The sequence below is a fragment of the Lepisosteus oculatus genome, chromosome 14 (genome assembly GCF_040954835.1).
Source record: "Lepisosteus oculatus isolate fLepOcu1 chromosome 14, fLepOcu1.hap2, whole genome shotgun sequence".
NCBI lineage: Eukaryota > Metazoa > Chordata > Actinopteri > Semionotiformes > Lepisosteidae > Lepisosteus > Lepisosteus oculatus.
The window spans coordinates 53,188,790-53,208,920 of NC_090709.1; the positions used below are offsets into that span (position 1 = coordinate 53,188,790).

The 20,131-nt window shown below is 48.2% G+C and overlaps 5 non-coding genes across 5 annotated transcripts; 4 read left to right on the forward strand and 1 right to left on the reverse strand.

Annotated features, from left to right (window-relative positions):
• Positions 1-5,967: 5,967 nt before the first annotated feature.
• On the forward strand, positions 5,968-6,039 carry trnap-agg (transfer RNA proline (anticodon AGG)). The gene has a single exon. It is a non-coding gene; the product is annotated as a tRNA-Pro (tRNA).
• Positions 6,040-8,156: 2,117 nt separating this feature from the next.
• On the forward strand, positions 8,157-8,228 carry trnap-cgg (transfer RNA proline (anticodon CGG)). The gene has a single exon. It is a non-coding gene; the product is annotated as a tRNA-Pro (tRNA).
• A 2,117-nt stretch (positions 8,229-10,345) lies between these two features.
• trnap-cgg (transfer RNA proline (anticodon CGG)) lies at positions 10,346-10,417 on the forward strand. Its single transcript has one exon. It is a non-coding gene; the product is annotated as a tRNA-Pro (tRNA).
• A 2,117-nt stretch (positions 10,418-12,534) lies between these two features.
• On the forward strand, positions 12,535-12,606 carry trnap-agg (transfer RNA proline (anticodon AGG)). Its single transcript has one exon. It is a non-coding gene; the product is annotated as a tRNA-Pro (tRNA).
• A 6,001-nt stretch (positions 12,607-18,607) lies between these two features.
• Positions 18,608-18,726, reverse strand: LOC138244870 (5S ribosomal RNA). The gene has a single exon (XR_011193485.1). It is a non-coding gene; the product is annotated as a 5S ribosomal RNA (ribosomal RNA).
• Between the last annotated feature and the right edge of the window lie 1,405 nt (positions 18,727-20,131).

The window sequence follows — 20,131 nt, forward strand, 5'->3', positions numbered from 1 at the left end:
ACTTCTTGCCTCAGATAAAACTACCAATACACTTATTTCTACTCCATCAATAGCAGCAGTGTATCGGTACTGAGTCCTAAATGTATGTCCTGTCATCATATAAAATGTCAAAAGTTTCGACTGCATTCAACTGATCAAATTTCTCTTCGATGACAGTTATAATGTTATCCAAAATACATCCGAAACAAATTTGCACTGTTTTTTTTTATCCAGAAGAGCATCATCATGAGACTCAAAACATACCTGTTTTTTTTTCTTTCCAGGAGGAAGGATTGTTCAGATGCAAACATTGGTCCAAAATCAATGTACTCTCCTATCGCTGTTGCTTCTTTAAATCCTTCATTTGAACGTCAATATTGAGGGATGATATCTTACACATTTTGGTTTTCTTTTAAAGCAAATTATATTAAAATATGAGCCTCAGTTATAGTTGTCTTGGAAGTTTCGGAAGGTATAATAGACCCCCTTGTGCCATCAGCTAAAATATGATAAAATACAACAAAATGTATTTACATAGAACAGCATTTGTGGTTACATGTATATTAAAATTAAGATAAATATACAAAAGTATTAAAATACAAACGTACAGTCCTAACATCATCATGCTGTCCAACTGTCTTTTTTGCTTGTCAAGTTCTCCAACAAATCTGTGTCGTAATTTTAAATATTCTAACTAAGGATGCATCGAGAGCATAAATGAATTCTTCTGCCAGCCGTTCGAAGATCAAAGTCCTTGGCTGAATATGATGTCCTTGAATGTTGGTCATTATTGGCAATTCCCAGTGATATTGACTTATGTACTTAATTGTTTAACAAAAACATTCACATTTCCTGCAAATATCAAGTGGGTTAAGGTTTTGCTAAGAAATCCGAATAAGTAGAGATGAGATTTACATTGCAATAATGAGAAGTGCATTTCTGGGTAGGCTCAAACCACTAACCTTTCAATTAACAGAGACTCACGTGTGTCCCTTTTCTCCATTTGCAAGCTTCTGATTAAAAAAAAGAAAATAATGCTTCTTTCTTACCAGCCTGCGATATACAAGGCAAGATTTGTATTTCATCTTTCGCAAGCTGTATGAATTTCATGAAAAGCAAGTTGTTCTAGAAAGAAAATGAAAACTTGCATTAAACAAAATCAAGCTATACATAATCATCCATAGTGATACATTTTGTAAGACAAGACAGGAAGAAAAGCACTGTTGGGATTTGAACTCAGCATCTCCTGAGGAAAGCATATTAACCAAATCAGCCAAAGTGTCATCAGTGTATCAACACCATGTCTGACTCAGTGATTGCAGCTGACTGTCACTGGAGGACAGTTCATCGTGAACAAGTCAGCCTGCATAATGAGGGGGAAGAGACTGACTTCTGTGATGCAGTATCGACAGATACTAACCTTCTGTCCAACTGTTCTCTGCTGCATTCTGGATTAGCAGGTAAATATTGGTTTCCATGCATGTGTAGGGGTTTTGTGTATTTACTGGGACAATTATTAATTGTAGCAGTAAGTCACAAAATGATTCTTTGATGGCTATTAGAAAACCGACCTTGCGGGTTAACTCATTAACGCACACACACAGATACTAATACACTTATTAATACATAAAATGTGCATATAAACATAACAGATCTTAAGAGTGTGGGTTAGCAGAATACAAAAGGTATATATTAAATCACTAAGAGTTCCAAACCAAGAGGGACATACATTCAGTATACCATTCATTTAGACTGTTTCGTAAATGAGCTGGGATTACAACTTCTACACTAGATACTCAAAAGCAAGTACATCACTCATAGGTATTAGATTGATATCAATTGTGGTTGAGGTAACAATGGAATTCTCGAGCTGTAATGCAGAATGTTGAATACTCATCCGATCTGTGTGGATTCAGATCTCCCGCGGACACAAAGAAGCAGTGGCAGGCTGTTGCTGTGTGCAATCGGCGCTCTCTGGCTTGGTGCCAGGCAGTGGCCGGTGCGGCTGGCGAGAAGGAGAGGAGGGAGAGATTCCTGCTGCGATGCGCTGCTAATGCTCTTTGAAGACTGGCTAGTTAGTGTTGGCTGAAACTAGCAGAGCTTGTGCACATGGAAAGTGACTGCAGGTCCAAGCAAGTCACACTCTTTAGATGGGAAGAAGACCAGTTCGTTCCCGATGTAGCGCTAGTCCTGAATCCTGAGATTCAGCTGTCGACAGTTCCAACCGTAGTTCACTCGTTGATCAGGCGAGCTTTGGCGGTGGAGTACCAGTGTTTCACGAGGCTGTCAGCTGGGCTAACCTTGGGCAGATCCTTTTGTTATGCACGGGCAACCTCAGTTCTCGACTCTTAGAACAAAGTTAAGTCCTGGCACTCGGACGCACTGGCCGTCACGTGATTGTCCGAGCTGAGTCTGAGAACATCCTGGAGGGACACCTTCTGGGCATTGTGCTGCCTGTTTTATCTGGAGGAACTACGGTAGTACAGTGGCTTAAAGTTCCGCGGGCATTCGAGACACACGTGGGGTTACCCTGCCCTTCCAGTTCCTGATTGGCTGATTGAGGTGGAGGATGAGTATCAATGACCTCTGACCTTAGAATTGTAAACCTTGGGATGAGACCCTCCCATGGAATCTCCCAGACAGTAAGGCGCCAGAGATGACCACTTATTAGGGTGGCTGGTGAATCTCAGCCTTGGGAGGTGTTCCTTATCAGGAAACTCTATCAGCTAGAAAAACACCTTAAATGTGAACCAGATGGAATGGCCTCTCTGTATCCAGCTGCACTGAGATGAGGGAGAGAGGGACTAGCAAGGGAGCAGCAAACTTAATTCCTGTATTTTAAATACGCCTTGCCACTACAGAACTGCCCTTAGAAGAAAAACATCTTCTATGATAGTGGTACAGTCCATCACACCCCTCCTATAGCCTTTCAAAGAGAAAAAAAACTGACAACAAAGTATGTCTATGTGTGGTAATCAACCAGGTCTTACAAACATTCTTAAACCCTTCCACCTCCTTTCATTGCAAATGATTTGTACATGTTAGAAGGTTAATTTTGGCTTCTGATATTATGGTGGATTAAGAGTCCTGGAATCTTTGTAGAAGGACAAAAGACGGAAAGAAAGAGCAGTGTAATCATGGCCAAGAGAAGGCAAATGTTGGACTATCTGCTTGGAGTGAATGGAGCAAAACGTAGGCAACTCCTTGAGCAGAACCTGCTTCATCCTTCAGACTGGGGTTTCTGAAGATCTGTACATTTGAACTTTCAAAGTGACTAAAGTAAAGGAGTTTTCCCTTTTTACCACATAATTCCCACAGATCAACACTAACAGAGAGCCTAATTCCAGCCAGGATTCAATCACTGTCTCTCAGGCATCCCAGCAGTGGATTTCATGACTTCAGAAAGCCATCTTCACCAGTGGAGAACTCAATGCTCTGAGGTTTACTGGCAGAGTCCACACTGGGTAATGTTAGATGTTGATAAATAATGTCCTATGGAATTCTACTATTGATAAATTCTACTATGGAACTGTGATGTGTCCTGAAAAAAATCTTCTATGATAGTGGTACAGTCCAGCACAGTCTTTAAAATAGAAAAAAAAAACGGACAGCAACAAAGTAAGTCTGTGGTGTAATCAACTAGGTCTTGCAAACATACTTAACCTCTTCCAGCTACCAACATTACAAATGCTGTTTACACATTAGATGGTTATTTTTGGCTTCTGATATTATGATGGATAAAGAGCCCTGGAATCTTTGTAGAAGAACAAAAGATGGAAAGAAAGGGCAGTGTAACCATGGCCAAGAGAAGGGAAATGTTGGAGAGATCTTTTTTCATTCACTTTTTATCATTGTTTTTCCAGCCCAACAAAGATCAACATATATGAGCAGGCGTCCTGTGTCAAATCCAATCTGCATTCCTTCCAAGCATACAGGAATGTCAGTGAATTAAATATTGACATATGAAAATACACAAAAATATGCAATCACACATATGCAGTTTGAGCAAATATAAGACAATAACCAAGTACCACAAACTACCAGGCATCTAGTATCATTAGCAGTTCAGGTGGGGAGCTGCGTCACCATGTGTAGGCTGCAAAGGAACAAGTAATAGGTCTATTCCATGCTTAAAAGAAAAGAAAAAAAACACAACATTTCAGCCGTGGAGCCCTCACACCTGAAGAAGGCTCCACGGCTGAAACGTTGTGTTTTCTTTCTTCTCTTTTCATCTAGTGTCATTAGCCTTTTAACAGTTCCTGTCAAAATAAAATATAAATGGATAACATTCTAGAGAGAGTTTGAAATACCAAGGTACAATTTAAAACATATCTCTTCCACTACAACCACAATATTTTGGAGAGATCGTTGAACCTCACTGTTCTGACATGTCCGTTAGCCTCCGTCCTTCTTCAGCAATGAATGTGGCGGGGCACATTCTGAGGGAGATGAGGTCAATCAGGTGGCAGGAAAACCAAGCTAAGCTTTTTTTTGAGATCCTGAAAACGAAAGAAGGGCCATGTATATGTGTGCAGCTGGATATGTAATTGCAGGTGGCGTAGCAAATTCTGCTGAAGCCCCACTGCCTGGTGTGGACGGTAGCTGTGCATGTTGCAGCATGTGAGATCAAGGGGGCATGTCATGTGTTTCAGCACTTCACTCCATTCAGTAGCACATGATTCCCTGAGTTCTTTGGATGACCTGTGGACCGATCTTTCACGATGAAGAATTCCTTAAGAAGAATAGATCTCGGCCCACCATCCCAATGCCTCCGTCTCAAAACAGCAACCTCCAACTGCCCTTAGTCTGCAAGGCAGTCCTTTCAAATGCGATGACAACGCCGGGACCTTCGTTGCCTATTGTACGAGCTGAACTTTTGTGCTCATCATTTCAACGCTCTTTCCATCAACTCATCTTGTCTTTTGACGCTTCGTGTTTTGCGCTCCTTTGACTATCGGCATATCGGGTGACTGTAATCAGGCTTTCAAGTGATCGCTGTTCTGTCATGTTGACGCCGAGTGAATCTTTCTTTGGCAACATGGGCAGGCTGACAGCAGTGCGAGCGAAAGTAATGGCAAATTTCTTGACTTATTTCTGAATGTGAACGTTCTTTAGAAAAGGGATGCGGCGTTGCTTCTCGCCCGTGTAAAGGTCACGCATTCCAGACGTGGTTATGAGCGAACAGTTGCCGCAAGTGTTTGAAAAGAGCAAGAGAGGAAGCAGCCCTGCCCCGTGTGAGGATCAAACTCAGGCCCTTCAGATGACGAGACTGACGCACTACCAATTACGCCAACAAGCCCAGCTGCAGTACACACACCGGAAAGTTTGCCTCACATGGATTTCAGTCGCCCGTTCCCTAATCTTTAGACGCCCTCTGCTGAATGTTGCATTTGCCTTTTGATCTCACCGATACATTTTTGGTCTGTTTCTGTTGCGAGTCCGTCTTTCAGATCTCACCTAGCACAAGTCTCTGTGGCTGAAGTGGCCTCTCTGCTTCAGCATCGTGCCCTCACTCAGCCATTAAAAATGTCACTCGGACTTCTGACATGCTGACATGAAATGTCAAGAGAGAGGGGCGGAGTGACGCTTAAGCCAGAGAGAAGATGAAAAGGGGGTGTGGCTGCGAAACGCTTGACAGCTGAACGATGCTCTCCATGTAAGGCGGGACCACAGGCTAAAGGACACCTTTCGGCACATCAAGCTCTAAGCACACACCTGGAGGATGCGGGAATTGATCCTGCTATCTCCCACATGCAAAGCAAGCGCTGTACCATACAAGCCAACCCCCCTCGCTGGGACTTATGCCTCGGCGTCACCTAGTGCCGCTTGTTCCCCTCTTACCGGGCACAGTTCACTGCCCTTCGTCTGCAAGGCAGTCGTGTAATTGCAGCTTTCTTGACTTATTGATGAAGGTCTGACTGGACGAGCGAATGGCGCCTCTCCCCATCCTCAAGCTCGCTGACAGATTGTAATGGAAAGTGCTGCTGTGGCTCGTTGGTCTAGTGGTATGATTCTCGCTTAGGGTGCGAGAGGTCCCAGGTTCAACTCCCGGACGAGCCCTCGTGTGCTCTTTTCCTCCTCTTCCACAAGACTGGGAACTGATATCCACATCACTTCGCAGCGTCTGCTTATGGCAAACGATGGAATGTGACTAATGACTGAACGAGCCTGGTGAATTCTCATCACGTGGCACAATGAGAGCGTGCAGTCAGCTGTCCAAGGCGGCAACCTCATTGCTCGTTCAAAAGAACATCTACTGAAAACTCATCACCACTGTGTCGTAGATGAGCACCGCGATCGCTTGTTGTCATGCGTCCTTACTTGGGAAATGCAGAAGCAAAAACTGCCCTCTCTCAGCCACCGAAACGTGTGCGGCTCGCCTTGCGCTCTCTGCGCCTCACATATTTGTCGAGCTGTCTGCTCTTCTTTCTGTTGAAGTAATCAAGTTACGGGGCGTCCTGCAGCCTATGATGTTCTCACTGAGAGCTTTCAAGATTTGAAGGAAAACTACGAGCTTGATGGCTCAAGTCGAACGAATGTGATTGTTAAGCAATCGATGATCAAAAGCACGTCTTCTAACAATTCGTGAGAGTATTATCAGATCTGTTTTCACTCGGATATACTTTTCACTTGCTAAGCTGACAAATTGGACGAGAAAATGCCAGAGACGCACTCAGTGCAGACTGAGGTTGGGAAGGAGGTGTGGCCCTTCAACGCTTGACAATTGAAGGACATTCTCTCCGCAACGGAGGAGCACCTGTCAGAAGTCACAGAGGCTAAATGAGAGCACCAGGCTCCTGGAGCTCTAAACTCAGACCTGGAGGATGCGGGCATCAATCCCGCTACCTCTGGCATGCTAAGCGAGCGCTCTACCATTTGAGCTCATCCTCCTCGCTTCATGCTTCTCGGCATCATGTCTTACCGCCTCTGCCCCTCTTACCGGGCACCGCCCACTGCCCTTGGTCTGCAAGGCAGTCCCTTCAAGTGCGATGACGACGCTGGGATCTTCGTTGCCTATTGTACGAGCTGAACTTTTGTGCTCATCAATTCAACGCTCTTTCCATCAACTCATCTTGTCTTTTGACGCTTCGTGTTTTGCGCTCCTTTGACTATTGGCATATCGGGTGACTGCAAACACTGAAGTTCTTGCTTACGGAGTGTGGAACATTGTTTTCAAGTGATCGTTGTTCTGTCATGTTGACGCCGAGTGAATCTTTCTTTGGTCAACATGGGCAGGCTGACAGCAGTGCGAGCGAAAGTAATGGCAAATTTCTTGACTTATTTCTGAATGTGAATGTTCTTTAGAAAAGGGATGCGGCGTTGCTTCTCGCCCATGTAAAGGTCACGCATTCCAGACGTGGTTATGAGCGAACAGTTGCCGCAAGTGTTTGAAAAGAGCAAGAGAGGAAGCAGCCCTGCCCCGTGTGAGGATCAAACTCAGGCCCTTCAGATGACGAGACTGACGCATTACCAATTACGCCAACAAACCCAGCTGCAGGACACACACCGGAAAGTTTGCCTCACATGGATTTCAGTCGCCCGTTCCCTAATCTTTAGACGCCCTCTGCTGAATGTTGCATTTGCCTTTTGATCTCACCCATACATTTTTGGTCTGTTTCTGTTGTGAGTCCGTCTTTCAGATCTCACCTAGCACAAGTCTCTCTGGCTGAAGTGGCCTCTCTGCTTCAGCATCGTGCCCTCACTCAGCCATTAAAATTGTCACTCGGACTTCTGACAAGCTGACATGAAATGTCAAGAGAGAGTGGCGGAGACGCTTAAGCCAGAGAGAAGATGAAAAGGGGGCGTGGCTGCGAAACGCTTGACAGCTGCACGATGCTCTCCCTGCAAGGCGTGACCACAGGCTAAAGGACACCTTTTGGCACATCAAGCTCTAAGCACACACCTGGAGGATGCGGGAATTGATCCTGCTATCTCCCACATGCAAAGCAAACGCTGTACCATACAAACCAACCCCCCTCGCTGGGGCTTATGCCTCGGCGTCACCTAGTGCCGCTTGTTCCCCTCTTACCGGGCACAGTTCACTGCCCTTCGTCTACAAGGCAGTCGTGTAATTGCGGCTTTCTTGACTTATTGATGAAGGTCTGACTGGACGAGCGAATGACGCCTCTCCCCCATCCTCAAGCTCGCTGACAGATTGAAATGGAAAGTGCTGCTGTGGCTCGTTGGTCTAGTGGTATGATTCTCGCTTCGGGTGCTAGAGGTCCTGGGTTCAACTCCCGGACGAGCCCTTGTGTGCTCTTTTCCTCCTCTTCCACAAGACTGGGAACTGATATCCACATCACTTCGCAGCGTCTGCTTATGGCAAACGATGGAATGTGACTAATGACTGAACGAGCCTGGTGAATTCTCATCACGTGGCACCATGAGAGCGTGCAGTCAGCTGTCCGAGGCGGCAACCTCATTGCTCGTTCAAAAGAACATCTACTGAAAACTCATCACCACTGTGTCGTAGATGAGCACCGCGATCGCTTGTTGTCATGCGTCCTTACTTGGGAAATGCAGAAGCAAAAACTGCCCTCTCTCAGCCACCGAAACGTGTGCGGCTCGCCTTGCGCTCTCTGCGCCTCACATATTTGTCGAGCTGTCTGCTCTTCTTTCTGTTGAAGTAATCAAGTTACGGGGCGTCCTGCAGCCTATGATGTTCTCACTGAGAGCTTTCAAGATTTGAAGGAAAACTACGAGCTTGATGGCTCAAGTCGAACGAATGTGATTGTTAAGCAATCGATGATCAAAAGCACGTCTTCTAACAATTCGTGAGAGTATTATCAGCACTGTTTTCACTCGGATATACTTTTCACTTGCTAAGCTGACAAATTGGACGAGAAAATGCCGGAGACGCACTCAGTGCAGACTGAGGTTGGGAAGGAGGTGTGGCCCTTCAACGCTTGACAATTGAAGGACATTCTCTCCGCAACGGAGGAGCACCTGTCAGAAGTCACAGAGGCTAAATGAGAGCACCAGGCTCCTGGAGCTCTAAACTCAGACCTGGAGGATGCGGGCATCAATCCCGCTACCTCTGGCATGCTAAGCGAGCGCTCTACCATTTGAGCTCATCCTCCTCGCTTCATGCTTCTCGGCATCATGTCTTACCGCCTCTGCCCCTCTTACCGGGCACCGCCCACTGCCCTTGGTCTGCAAGGCAGTCCCTTCAAGTGCGATGACGACGCTGGGATCTTCGTTGCCTATTGTACGAGCTGAACTTTTGTGCTCATCAATTCAACGCTCTTTCCATCAACTCATCTTGTCTTTTGACGCTTCGTGTTTTGCGCTCCTTTGACTATTGGCATATCGGGTGACTGCAAACACTGAAGTTCTTGCTTACGGAGTGTGGAACATTGTTTTCAAGTGATCGTTGTTCTGTCATGTTGACGCCGAGTGAATCTTTCTTTGGTCAACATGGGCAGGCTGACAGCAGTGCGAGCGAAAGTAATGGCAAATTTCTTGACTTATTTCTGAATGTGAATGTTCTTTAGAAAAGGGATGCGGCGTTGCTTCTCGCCCATGTAAAGGTCACGCATTCCAGACGTGGTTATGAGCGAACAGTTGCCGCAAGTGTTTGAAAAGAGCAAGAGAGGAAGCAGCCCTGCCCCGTGTGAGGATCAAACTCAGGCCCTTCAGATGACGAGACTGACGCATTACCAATTACGCCAACAAACCCAGCTGCAGGACACACACCGGAAAGTTTGCCTCACATGGATTTCAGTCGCCCGTTCCCTAATCTTTAGACGCCCTCTGCTGAATGTTGCATTTGCCTTTTGATCTCACCCATACATTTTTGGTCTGTTTCTGTTGTGAGTCCGTCTTTCAGATCTCACCTAGCACAAGTCTCTCTGGCTGAAGTGGCCTCTCTGCTTCAGCATCGTGCCCTCACTCAGCCATTAAAATTGTCACTCGGACTTCTGACAAGCTGACATGAAATGTCAAGAGAGAGTGGCGGAGACGCTTAAGCCAGAGAGAAGATGAAAAGGGGGCGTGGCTGCGAAACGCTTGACAGCTGCACGATGCTCTCCCTGCAAGGCGTGACCACAGGCTAAAGGACACCTTTTGGCACATCAAGCTCTAAGCACACACCTGGAGGATGCGGGAATTGATCCTGCTATCTCCCACATGCAAAGCAAACGCTGTACCATACAAACCAACCCCCCTCGCTGGGGCTTATGCCTCGGCGTCACCTAGTGCCGCTTGTTCCCCTCTTACCGGGCACAGTTCACTGCCCTTCGTCTACAAGGCAGTCGTGTAATTGCGGCTTTCTTGACTTATTGATGAAGGTCTGACTGGACGAGCGAATGACGCCTCTCCCCCATCCTCAAGCTCGCTGACAGATTGAAATGGAAAGTGCTGCTGTGGCTCGTTGGTCTAGTGGTATGATTCTCGCTTCGGGTGCTAGAGGTCCTGGGTTCAACTCCCGGACGAGCCCTTGTGTGCTCTTTTCCTCCTCTTCCACAAGACTGGGAACTGATATCCACATCACTTCGCAGCGTCTGCTTATGGCAAACGATGGAATGTGACTAATGACTGAACGAGCCTGGTGAATTCTCATCACGTGGCACCATGAGAGCGTGCAGTCAGCTGTCCGAGGCGGCAACCTCATTGCTCGTTCAAAAGAACACGTACTGAAAACTCATCACCACTATGTCGTAGATGAGCACCGCGATCGCTTGTTGTCATGCGTCCTTACTTGGGAAATGCAGAAGCAAAAACTGCCCTCTCTCAGCCACCGAAACGTGTGCGGCTCGCCTTGCGCTCTCTGCGCCTCGCATATTTGTGGAGCTGTCTGCTCTTCTTTCTGTTGAAGTAATCAAGTTACGGGGCGTCCTGCAGCCTATGATGTTCTCACTGAGAGCTTTCAAGATTTGAAGGAAAACTACGAGCTTGATTGCTCAAGTCGAACGAATGTGATTGTTAAGCAATCGATGATCAAAAGCACGTCTTCTAACAATTCCTGAGAGTATTATCAGCACTGTTTTCACTCGGATATACATTTCACTTGCTAAGCTGACAAATTGGACGAGAAAATGCCGGAGACGCACTCAGTGCAGACTGAGGTTGGGAAGGAGGTGTGGCCCTTCAACGCTTGACAATTGAAGGACATTCTCTCCGCAACGGAGGAGCACCTGTCAGAAGTCACAGAGGCTAAATGAGAGCACCAGGCTCCTGGAGCTCTAACCTCAGACCTGGAGGATGCGGGCATCAATCCCGCTACCTCTGGCATGCTAAGCGAGCGCTCTACCATTTGAGCTCATCCTCCTCGCTTCATGCTTCTCGGCATCATGTCTTACCGCCTCTGCCCCTCTTACCGGGCACCGCCCACTGCCCTTGGTCTGCAAGGCAGTCCTTTCAAGTGCGATGACGACGCTGGGACCTTCGTTGCCTATTGTACGAGCTGAACTTTTGTGCTCATCAATTCAACGCTCTTTCCATCAACTCATCTTGTCTTTTGACGCTTCGTGTTTTGCGCTCCTTTGACTATCGGCATATCGGGTGACTGCAAACACTGAAGTTCTTGCTTACGGAGTGTGGAACATTGTTTTCAAGTGATCGCTGTTCTGTCATGTTGACGCCGAGTGAATCTTTCTTTGGTCAACATGGGCAGGCTGACAGCAGTGCGAGCGAAAGTAATGGCAAATTTCTTGACTTATTTCTGAATGTGAATGTTCTTTAGAAAAGGGATGCGGCGTTGCTTCTCGCCCATGTAAAGGTCACGCATTCCAGACGTGGTTATGAGCGAAAATTTGCCGCAAGTGTTTGAAAAGAGCAAGAGAGGAAGCAGCCCTGCCCCGTGTGAGGATCAAACTCAGGCCCTTCAGATGACAAGACTGACGCACTACCAATTACACCAACAAACCCAGCTGCAGGACACACACTGGAAAGTTTGCCTCACATGGATTTCAGTCGCCCGTTCCCTAATCTTTAGACGCCCTCTGCTGAATGTTGCATTTGCCTTTTGATCTCACCCATACATTTTTGGTCTGTTTCTGTTGTGAGTCCGTCTTTCAGATCTCACCTAGCACAAGTCTCTCTGGCTGAAGTGGCCTCTCTGCTTCAGCATCGTGCCCTCACTCAGCCATTAAAAATGTCACTGGGACTTCTGACAAGCTGACATGAAATGTCAAGAGAGAGTGGCGGAGACGCTTAAGCCAGAGAGAAGATGAAAAGGGGGTGTGGCTGCGAAACGCTTGACAGCTGCACGATGCTCTCCATGCAAGGCGTGACCACAGGCTAAAGGACACCTTTTGGCACATCAAGCTCTAAGCACACACCTGGAGGATGCGGGAATTGATCCTGCTACTTCCCACATGCAAAGCAAGCGCTGTACCATACAAACCAACCCCCCTCGCTGGGGCTTATGCCTCGGCGTCACCTAGTGCCGCTTGTTCCCCTCTTACCGGGCACAGTTCACTGCCCTTCGTCTACAAGGCAGTCGTGTAATTGCGGCTTTCTTGACTTATTGATGAAGGTCTGACTGGACGAGCGAATGACGCCTCTCCCCCATCCTCAAGCTCGCTGACAGATTGAAATGGAAAGTGCTGCTGTGGCTCGTTGGTCTAGTGGTATGATTCTCGCTTAGGGTGCGAGAGGTCCCGGGTTCAACTCCCGGACGAGCCCTTGTGTGCTCTTTTCCTCCTCTTCCACAAGACTGGGAACTGATATCCACATCACTTCGCAGCGTCTGCTTATGGCAAACGATGGAATGTGATTAATGACTGAACGAGCCTGGTGAATTCTCATCACGTGGCACAATGAGAGCGTGCAGTCAGCTGTCCGAGGCGGCAACCTCATTGCTCGTTCAGAAGAACACGTACTGAAAACTCATCACCACTATGTCGTAGATGAGCACCGCGATCGCTTGTTGTCATGCGTCCTTACTTGGGAAATGCAGAAGCAAGAACTGCCCTCTCTCAGCCACCGAAACGTGTGCGGCTCGCCTTGCGCTCTCTGCGCCTCGCATATTTGTGGAGCTGTCTGCTCTTCTTTCTGTTGAAGTAATCAAGTTACGGGGCGTCCTGCAGCCTATGATGTTCTCACTGAGAGCTTTCAAGTTTTGAAGGAAAACTACGAGCTTGATTGCTCAAGTCGAACGAATGTGATTGTTAAGCAATCGATGATCAAAAGCACGTCTTCTAACAATTCCTGAGAGTATTATCAGCACTGTTTTCACTCGGATATACTTTTCACTTGCTAAGCTGACAAATTGGACAAGAAAATGCCGGAGACGCACTCAGTGCAGACTGAGGTTGGGAAGGAGGTGTGGCCCTTCAACGCTTGACAATTGAAGGACATTCTCTCCGCAACGGAGGAGCACCTGTCAGAAGTCACAGAGGCTAAATGAGAGCACCAGGCTCCTGGAGCTCTAAACTCAGACCTGGAGGATGCGGGCATCAATCCCGCTACCTCTCGCATGCTAAGCGAGCGCTCTACCATTTGAGCTCATCCCCCTTGGTTCATGCTTCTCGGCATCATGTCTTACCGCCTCTGCCCCTCTTACCGGGCACCGCCCACTGCCCTTGGTCTGCAAGGCAGTCCTTTCAAGTGCGATGACGACGCTGGGACCTTCGTTGCCTATTGTACGAGCTGAACTTTTGTGCTCTTTCCATCAACTCATCTTGTCATCTTACAGTCTGGGTAATTGGAGACTGCACTGTTCTGCTTCCTAAGGTAATATACGGGTTTTTCGCATGAAGCCGTATTGAACAGTATTTCTCGCATTGTGAACATGTGCACACAGCGGTCCCCCGGGTTCCAGTTAGTGCATAATTATGCATCAATGAAAAACTAAATTAGCTCACTGAAAGTTTGATGTAGAGAATGTGGAAATTTCCAGAAGTTGTGGTCTTTTAAATGCATTTGGTTTGAAGACGTTCTGTGCTTCCATTGTGAAGATATGGACAAAACAATATTTGAGCGTGGTAAAAAAAAGTCATAAAAATGACAAAGTGAAGGCTGAGAAAGCATTCACAATGCATTTTATACACAAAGCAAGTGTTTTTGTAACTCTAAGAGATTTCCCGAAAGCACTACAGGCGTGCCAAAATCGTTTTCGAACTTCAAGCTAACTTTACCCCCGTCTTAGAGAAAGGACTGCCTTTCACTTCTCTGTGTTTTCTTTCACAGCACTGTGCACCTTTTCATTGCTCTCGCTTTCAGAGCCTCTGCACAGCACACGACTCGACATCAGGAGGCACATTGAAGTGAAAGCAGAAAGCGCTGCGACATGCACTGTGCAGATCCCGCCACACTAAGAGGTGAGTGGGTCTGTTCGATCACAGCGCATAGGCGAATCCCCAAACAGTGTGCGTGGCAACAAAAAAAGCTGCTCTGTTTTGAACTGGGGACATTGCACGTGTGAGGCTAACGTGATAACCACTACACTATGGAAACGCTGGGAAATTGTGCCCAGTGGCCCACTGCTGAGCTTCACCAATGCTAGTCAGGGACCAATGCTATTCGATGTGAATTAAATGCTATTCAACTGTCCAATTCTATTCGGGGTGGAAAAGGGTGGAGCCGTGTGTGTCTTTTGTTCAAAGACACCCCCATCTCAGAGCCGGAAGTACAAGCCTTCCTCCCGCAGGTCCACAAAGATGTTATTGTTTAAGAAGATCCTGCGAAAGTCGGCCATCTGCCTTTCAGCCCTGCAGTAGTCCAGGCTGAAAGAGAAGCAGCCCTTCACCCTGGCAATGTACAGCCTGACAAGGTCTGGCTTCAGGCCATTGTACATCATGAGGTTCCTCCTCTCCCAGACAGCTGTCCTCGTTAGGCTGAGGAGGAGGTTCACTAAAATGGCATTAACCCCCCCCCCCCCCCTCAGACCCGCGGTACCCAAAGAGGAACAGCTCTTTCTAGGGCACCCCGTCAAGAACAGCTCCTCGAACAGAGCGAAACAGACAATCCAGCAGAACCATCAAGTACGCCCTGGCTCGAGCTGGGGGAAGATCTTACCCCAGAACACCTCTGAGACCGGCACTCTGAAGCGTTTCGCCATCATCAGCCTGTAGAACATGCTGGTGGTGCACCCCAGGAGGTCCACCCCACGGTCCCCCCACTTCACCCTCAGCTCCGGCCAGCCCGGGCCTGCTGCCCCGTCTTGTAGATGGAGCTTCTCCAGCCAACTGTCCGGGAGACCGAGTTTGAGCTGCTCGTAATCCTGACGGATCTTACTGACAGGCAGCTCGTCGTCGACCTCTCGCACAGCGTCGACAATAGCCTGGGTGGGCAGAAATCCGTCCTTTACTTCATAAAGAAGATCCTTGACCTTGGATATGCCAGCCCCGTAGAGCTGCCTGTTCCATCGAGACACCAGCAGGGGGTTGAGGAACAGAGGCTGTTCCAGAAGCTGGGCCCGGGTCTCCGGCGTGTAGGAGACATGCTGGGACATGAACTACCCCCTCGCCAGCAGGACCTCCCTGTAAAAGGAGGGCAGATGTTTTATCAACCCCGGAGTGAGCCTCACCAGGAGGGTCTCCTGCCCCAAGCCCCCGCAAGTCTCGAGGTAGCTTGCCATACCAATCTTCCAAATGCTGACATTATCCAGGTCAAGGAACTTCTTCACTACTTTCAGCCTAAAGCTTTTCAGCTTCAGGCCTACATCACACAGCTTCAGCCCACCCCTGGAGATTTCCCCAATAAGGATGTCATGAGTGACCCGCGGAGGCTTCCCCTCCCACACGAATCCAACCACCAGTTGCCTAATCTCATTCTCTACCCGTTCAGGAAGAGGCATCACAGACAATGGGTACCACAAGAGGGACAGGCACAGTGTGTTAACGAGCAGGACCCTTCCCTTTAGGGTCAGGGACCTGTGTCTCCACCGATTTAATTGGCCCTCATCTTAATGAGCTTCTCCTTCCACAGGAGAAGCCCAGTGGCCTGCTCATCAGCGTTAATGTAGACGCCAAGGACCTTCAGGTGACCCGTCTCAACCCTGAAAGGGTAGCCGAAGAGCGGGGCAAGGTCTGCCCTCCCCACCGGCATGACCTCAGACTTCTCCAAGTTTACCTTGGCGCCCGAGGCAGCGCAGTAGGCCTGCACCACCTCTAAAATGGCCGAGATCTCCGCCAACGTCAGTCTGGTGTCGTCAGCATATTGGTAGATCAACGAGGTGGCGGTGCCCCCAGGCAAGGTCACTGGAAAGAAGCTCGTGAGGGAACCATTCACCTAGACACAGCTCACGATCCCCTTGTCCCCTTGACCCTCACACCTGAAGAGTGCTGGCTGTGATGAATTAAACCAGTTTTACAGGTTTCAATCACAGACCATGTGACATGGGACTCAGTAAACTAACAGCGCCATCGGATTTGATAATACCTAACCAAAATCCGCAATATGGAAACAGAACCTGTGTGATTGTTGATAGATGATGTACTCGTAACATTTTTTCAAGACGAACTACATTTAAAAAATGACTTGTATGTACTTGATATCTCTAATCAATCCACGGGTTCCAGCACAAAACGAAAGTAAAACGCATACCGTTTCGCGCTTCTTATTAGTTGCTCAAAAGTAATTTGACCGTATGAAATGCATAATATAAACCTAGAAACATAAACGTGAGCAGTACTTAAGCACTGTAGTATCGGTGTTAAGACATACCTCTCAAAAACTGTAAATCAAGTTAAAAATATCTCAAGACCGATTCTGGTCGTAATGAAACCATGCAAGGGAGTTTTTATGTCCGTTGCAGTTCTTTTGCAACATGAATATAATTATATCGTTATTAATTTCTTGAGATACGCGATTCCATATTATATTCCCTTTTAATCAAATTCTAAAAGTATGCTTGTTGACTCCGGTATCACGTTAGTTAAAGACTTCGAAGCTTACAATGTTTAGGGAGAAATGGAATACTGGTGTGTATTTTTTTCTTTTCATGATAGGTGTCGCATTTTAAATCATTTTCGTAGTTAGAAATTATGAAACGCCCTGTTAAAAGCAAGGAAGTTTTTATGCCCGTTGAAGTAAAACAAAATGCCTGACAAAGTATGGCTTGGACAGATTCCAAGTGCTTGTACAAATGTGCTAAAGAAATTATACTTTGAGTATACAGCTTGTCCAAGGTCATCCATTATTAATACTATTAGTAATATCTTCAGTAAAGGCTTTGATGCATATATATTTCTGATAAAGGTAGGTTGTGTACTTTTGTCCAACTGAGCAATCTTGCTTTCATAAAATATACCAACATTTTAATGACTGATGATTAACATGCTGTAATACACAGTTCAAAATTAAAGGCTCAAATGCTGTACATGAGAGGTTAAGCTCCCCCTGGCGGTTTTACAAGGCGACGCCGGATAGTTAGTCACGTGACACACGTGAACTGCGTGATACCGCGTGATACCGCGACCCGCCCACCGGGGTATGCCGCGAAATACCTCACCCATTTTGAATGGCTGCATCTGTACATGCTCGGGAAAGCGAATCCGAACAAACCTCATGCCATCAGCAATGGTGGTCCCAGGGTAGTGGCGCATCCTGATGTCCGAAATCACTCTCACCCCCCAGCTACTCAGCTTCTCCTTGATAGTCTCGTTTGAGATATATGCCGGGAAATGGAGGAAGGACACCACTACCTCCTTCCGCTCCAGCCAGTGGCAGTAGCAGGGTGTGCCCTGCACATCCAGCCCCACAGCCACCGCGTCTGCATGTTCCTTTGAGTCCAGAGTCAGTTCAAACTCTTTTGGCGTCCGGGGGTGGCAGGCAAAAAGAGAGCCCTCCCCACAGACGCCGTGCACAGCTGCGATAGTAGCACCCGCAGACGGTTTCTCCACGCCGCTCACATCCACCACAACAGTATGCGCCCTTGCAAAAAGCCGCCGGGGGGGTCGGTCCGAATTCCTCATCCTTCTCTTTCCTACACCACTCTCCTCCTCCACTACAATAACATTCTCTGCCTCCATGTTTTTTCCTTCCATTAAAACACAAACAGGACTCAGAAAGCAACAAAAAAGCAACAAAAAAAAAACCAAAAGTCTCTCCCCTCCCCAAACAGAGCTAGGCTGAAGGGGAGGGCTTCAAAAATCAACAAAAAACACCAAAAAAAACACAAAAATTCACAAAAAACAAAGTCTTATTAAAGACAAACAAATCCTCTTCTTCTCCTTCTTATAGAGAGGACAGCTCCGTCACCTCTTTTACGACGCTGGTTTTTTTCCCTTGCGTTTTTCTCTTCTTCCCACATTCTCTCTCTTCACTGCCTTCGTCCCCGCTCTATTTCACTTCAGCCTTTCACTCTTGCTTCCTTCCAATGAGGACGGAGCTGAAAGGGCGCTATAGAGGATCGCTGTGGAGAGCTGCTGCTGTGCTTTGACATCTGAGCTCTGTGGAAAACGATCTCAATACAATTCTGAAAAACGCGACTCCCCGAACGCCAGCCGAACAAGTCTCCACAGCCGAAGCGCTGTGTCTCTTTTCAGCTGGCGATAAACCTTTCCTCGATCCTTTGCGGACTTGTAAAACTGTTCATGATCAGAATAAAAAACGCTCACGCTAATACACAAGCACCCGTGTCTCGCCAAAGCTGACAAATAAACAGACGGACAAGCCGCACTGCACGTGTGAACAGGGGAATGAGCGAGCGAGCAGGGATAGGGCGCCTCCTGCGCTTAAAAGCTTACAGCACCTGGTATTCCCAGGCGGTCTCCCATCCAAGTACTAACCAGGCCCATCCCTGTTTAGCTTCAGAGATCAGACGAGATCGGGCACATTCAGGGTGGTGTGGCCACAAGCGAAAGCTATGGTGCCTGACTCGCTACTTGAAGCTGTGTGTGGCTGGGGCTCCGTGCCCCCCGAGCGGGACTGAAGGATCGGTCGTGTGCAACTCTTTGGAAAGGAGCTGCTTTCCAAATCACATTGCGTACCTGGATGTTGGCGAATGTGCTCCCTTGTGTTGGCTTGTCCCGCACTGGAGGAGAACAAACAAACTGCTTGGAGGAGCACAAGGCAAGTCTTCACAAGACAAAAACCTCCAGTGCACAGCACTCAAAACATTTCTGGGCTGTCGCGTGTTTATTTCAGCACATAAAGCACACCAGTCCAACATGTCGGCCGGGCGCTCTGCGCCTCCGCCCTCTTGTGGCCTTGCGGCGTCAGAGCAAGAGGCTCCTTCTCGCTGCCTTTCCGCTGTGTTGCAGAGCCCCGAGAGGGAACCTGGAGCGCACACTTTGTGGGGGGCAGGGGACCGCGTTCGCGCTCTCTTGCGCGAGTACTAAATCTCACGGCGCCAGCCAGCGGCCAGGGGACAAATACAATATCGCGGGACAGGGGGGCCTCGTCATTGATTGTTACATATGAGACGGGGATTAGGAGGAGACCCCGACTGATTGGTAAAGGGGAACACTAACACCAGAGTGACACCCCCGGCGGCTCTTTTTGAGAGACGCCCTGGGATTTCTTAATGGCCAAGGAGGGTCGCCATCAGGATGCTGGGGCATAAGAAAGCCACACAAACCGCAGGGTGAGCGCTCCCTACTGGTCCCAGTCACACCTCTTGCAGGAGCAGCAGCAACCTGAGCTTTTCCGGGGGGAATCTCCCATCCGGGTGCCGGCTAGGCTCACACCTGCTGGGCTGCCGTGGGTGAGCCCAGTCGAGAGTCGCAGGGTGAGATCTAGTCACAGGGGAGAAACGATACAAGCGAAGGATTACTCGGCTCCCAGCACTTGAAAAGACCGACAAATGACTCGTTCCCGCCGGAGCTGAATGTACCTGCATGTGTCGTGTCGTCTTCTTCCCCCGCCACGCTGTGTTTGCTTTATTGTCTTTGAAGCCGGCCCCCAGGACGAGACGGGCTGTTCCTGTGCCCCAATTAACACTTTACAGGTGCCATTCCCCGACATTGTGGCCATTGTCGGTGGTCACACGCGATAAGATAAGGTGGAGGAGAGTGGGGCATGCCCAGCGCCAGACATTCGAAGAGGGGGCTGTGCGAGGTGAGGTGAGGTGTGACACGCCGGAGCCCTGACGCCGCTAATGCGGAGCACTTGTTGAACTGGCATTGAAAGGACGTGTGCACACGGAGCGAGCCTTCCCTGCGGCGGAGCGTGTTGTGTGCGCTGCAGTGGTGCCGAGAGAACAGCACAGAAGGCAGCAGGCTCTGGAGAGCGGGTAAGAGACGGAGCCTTGTGGGCAGGCGAG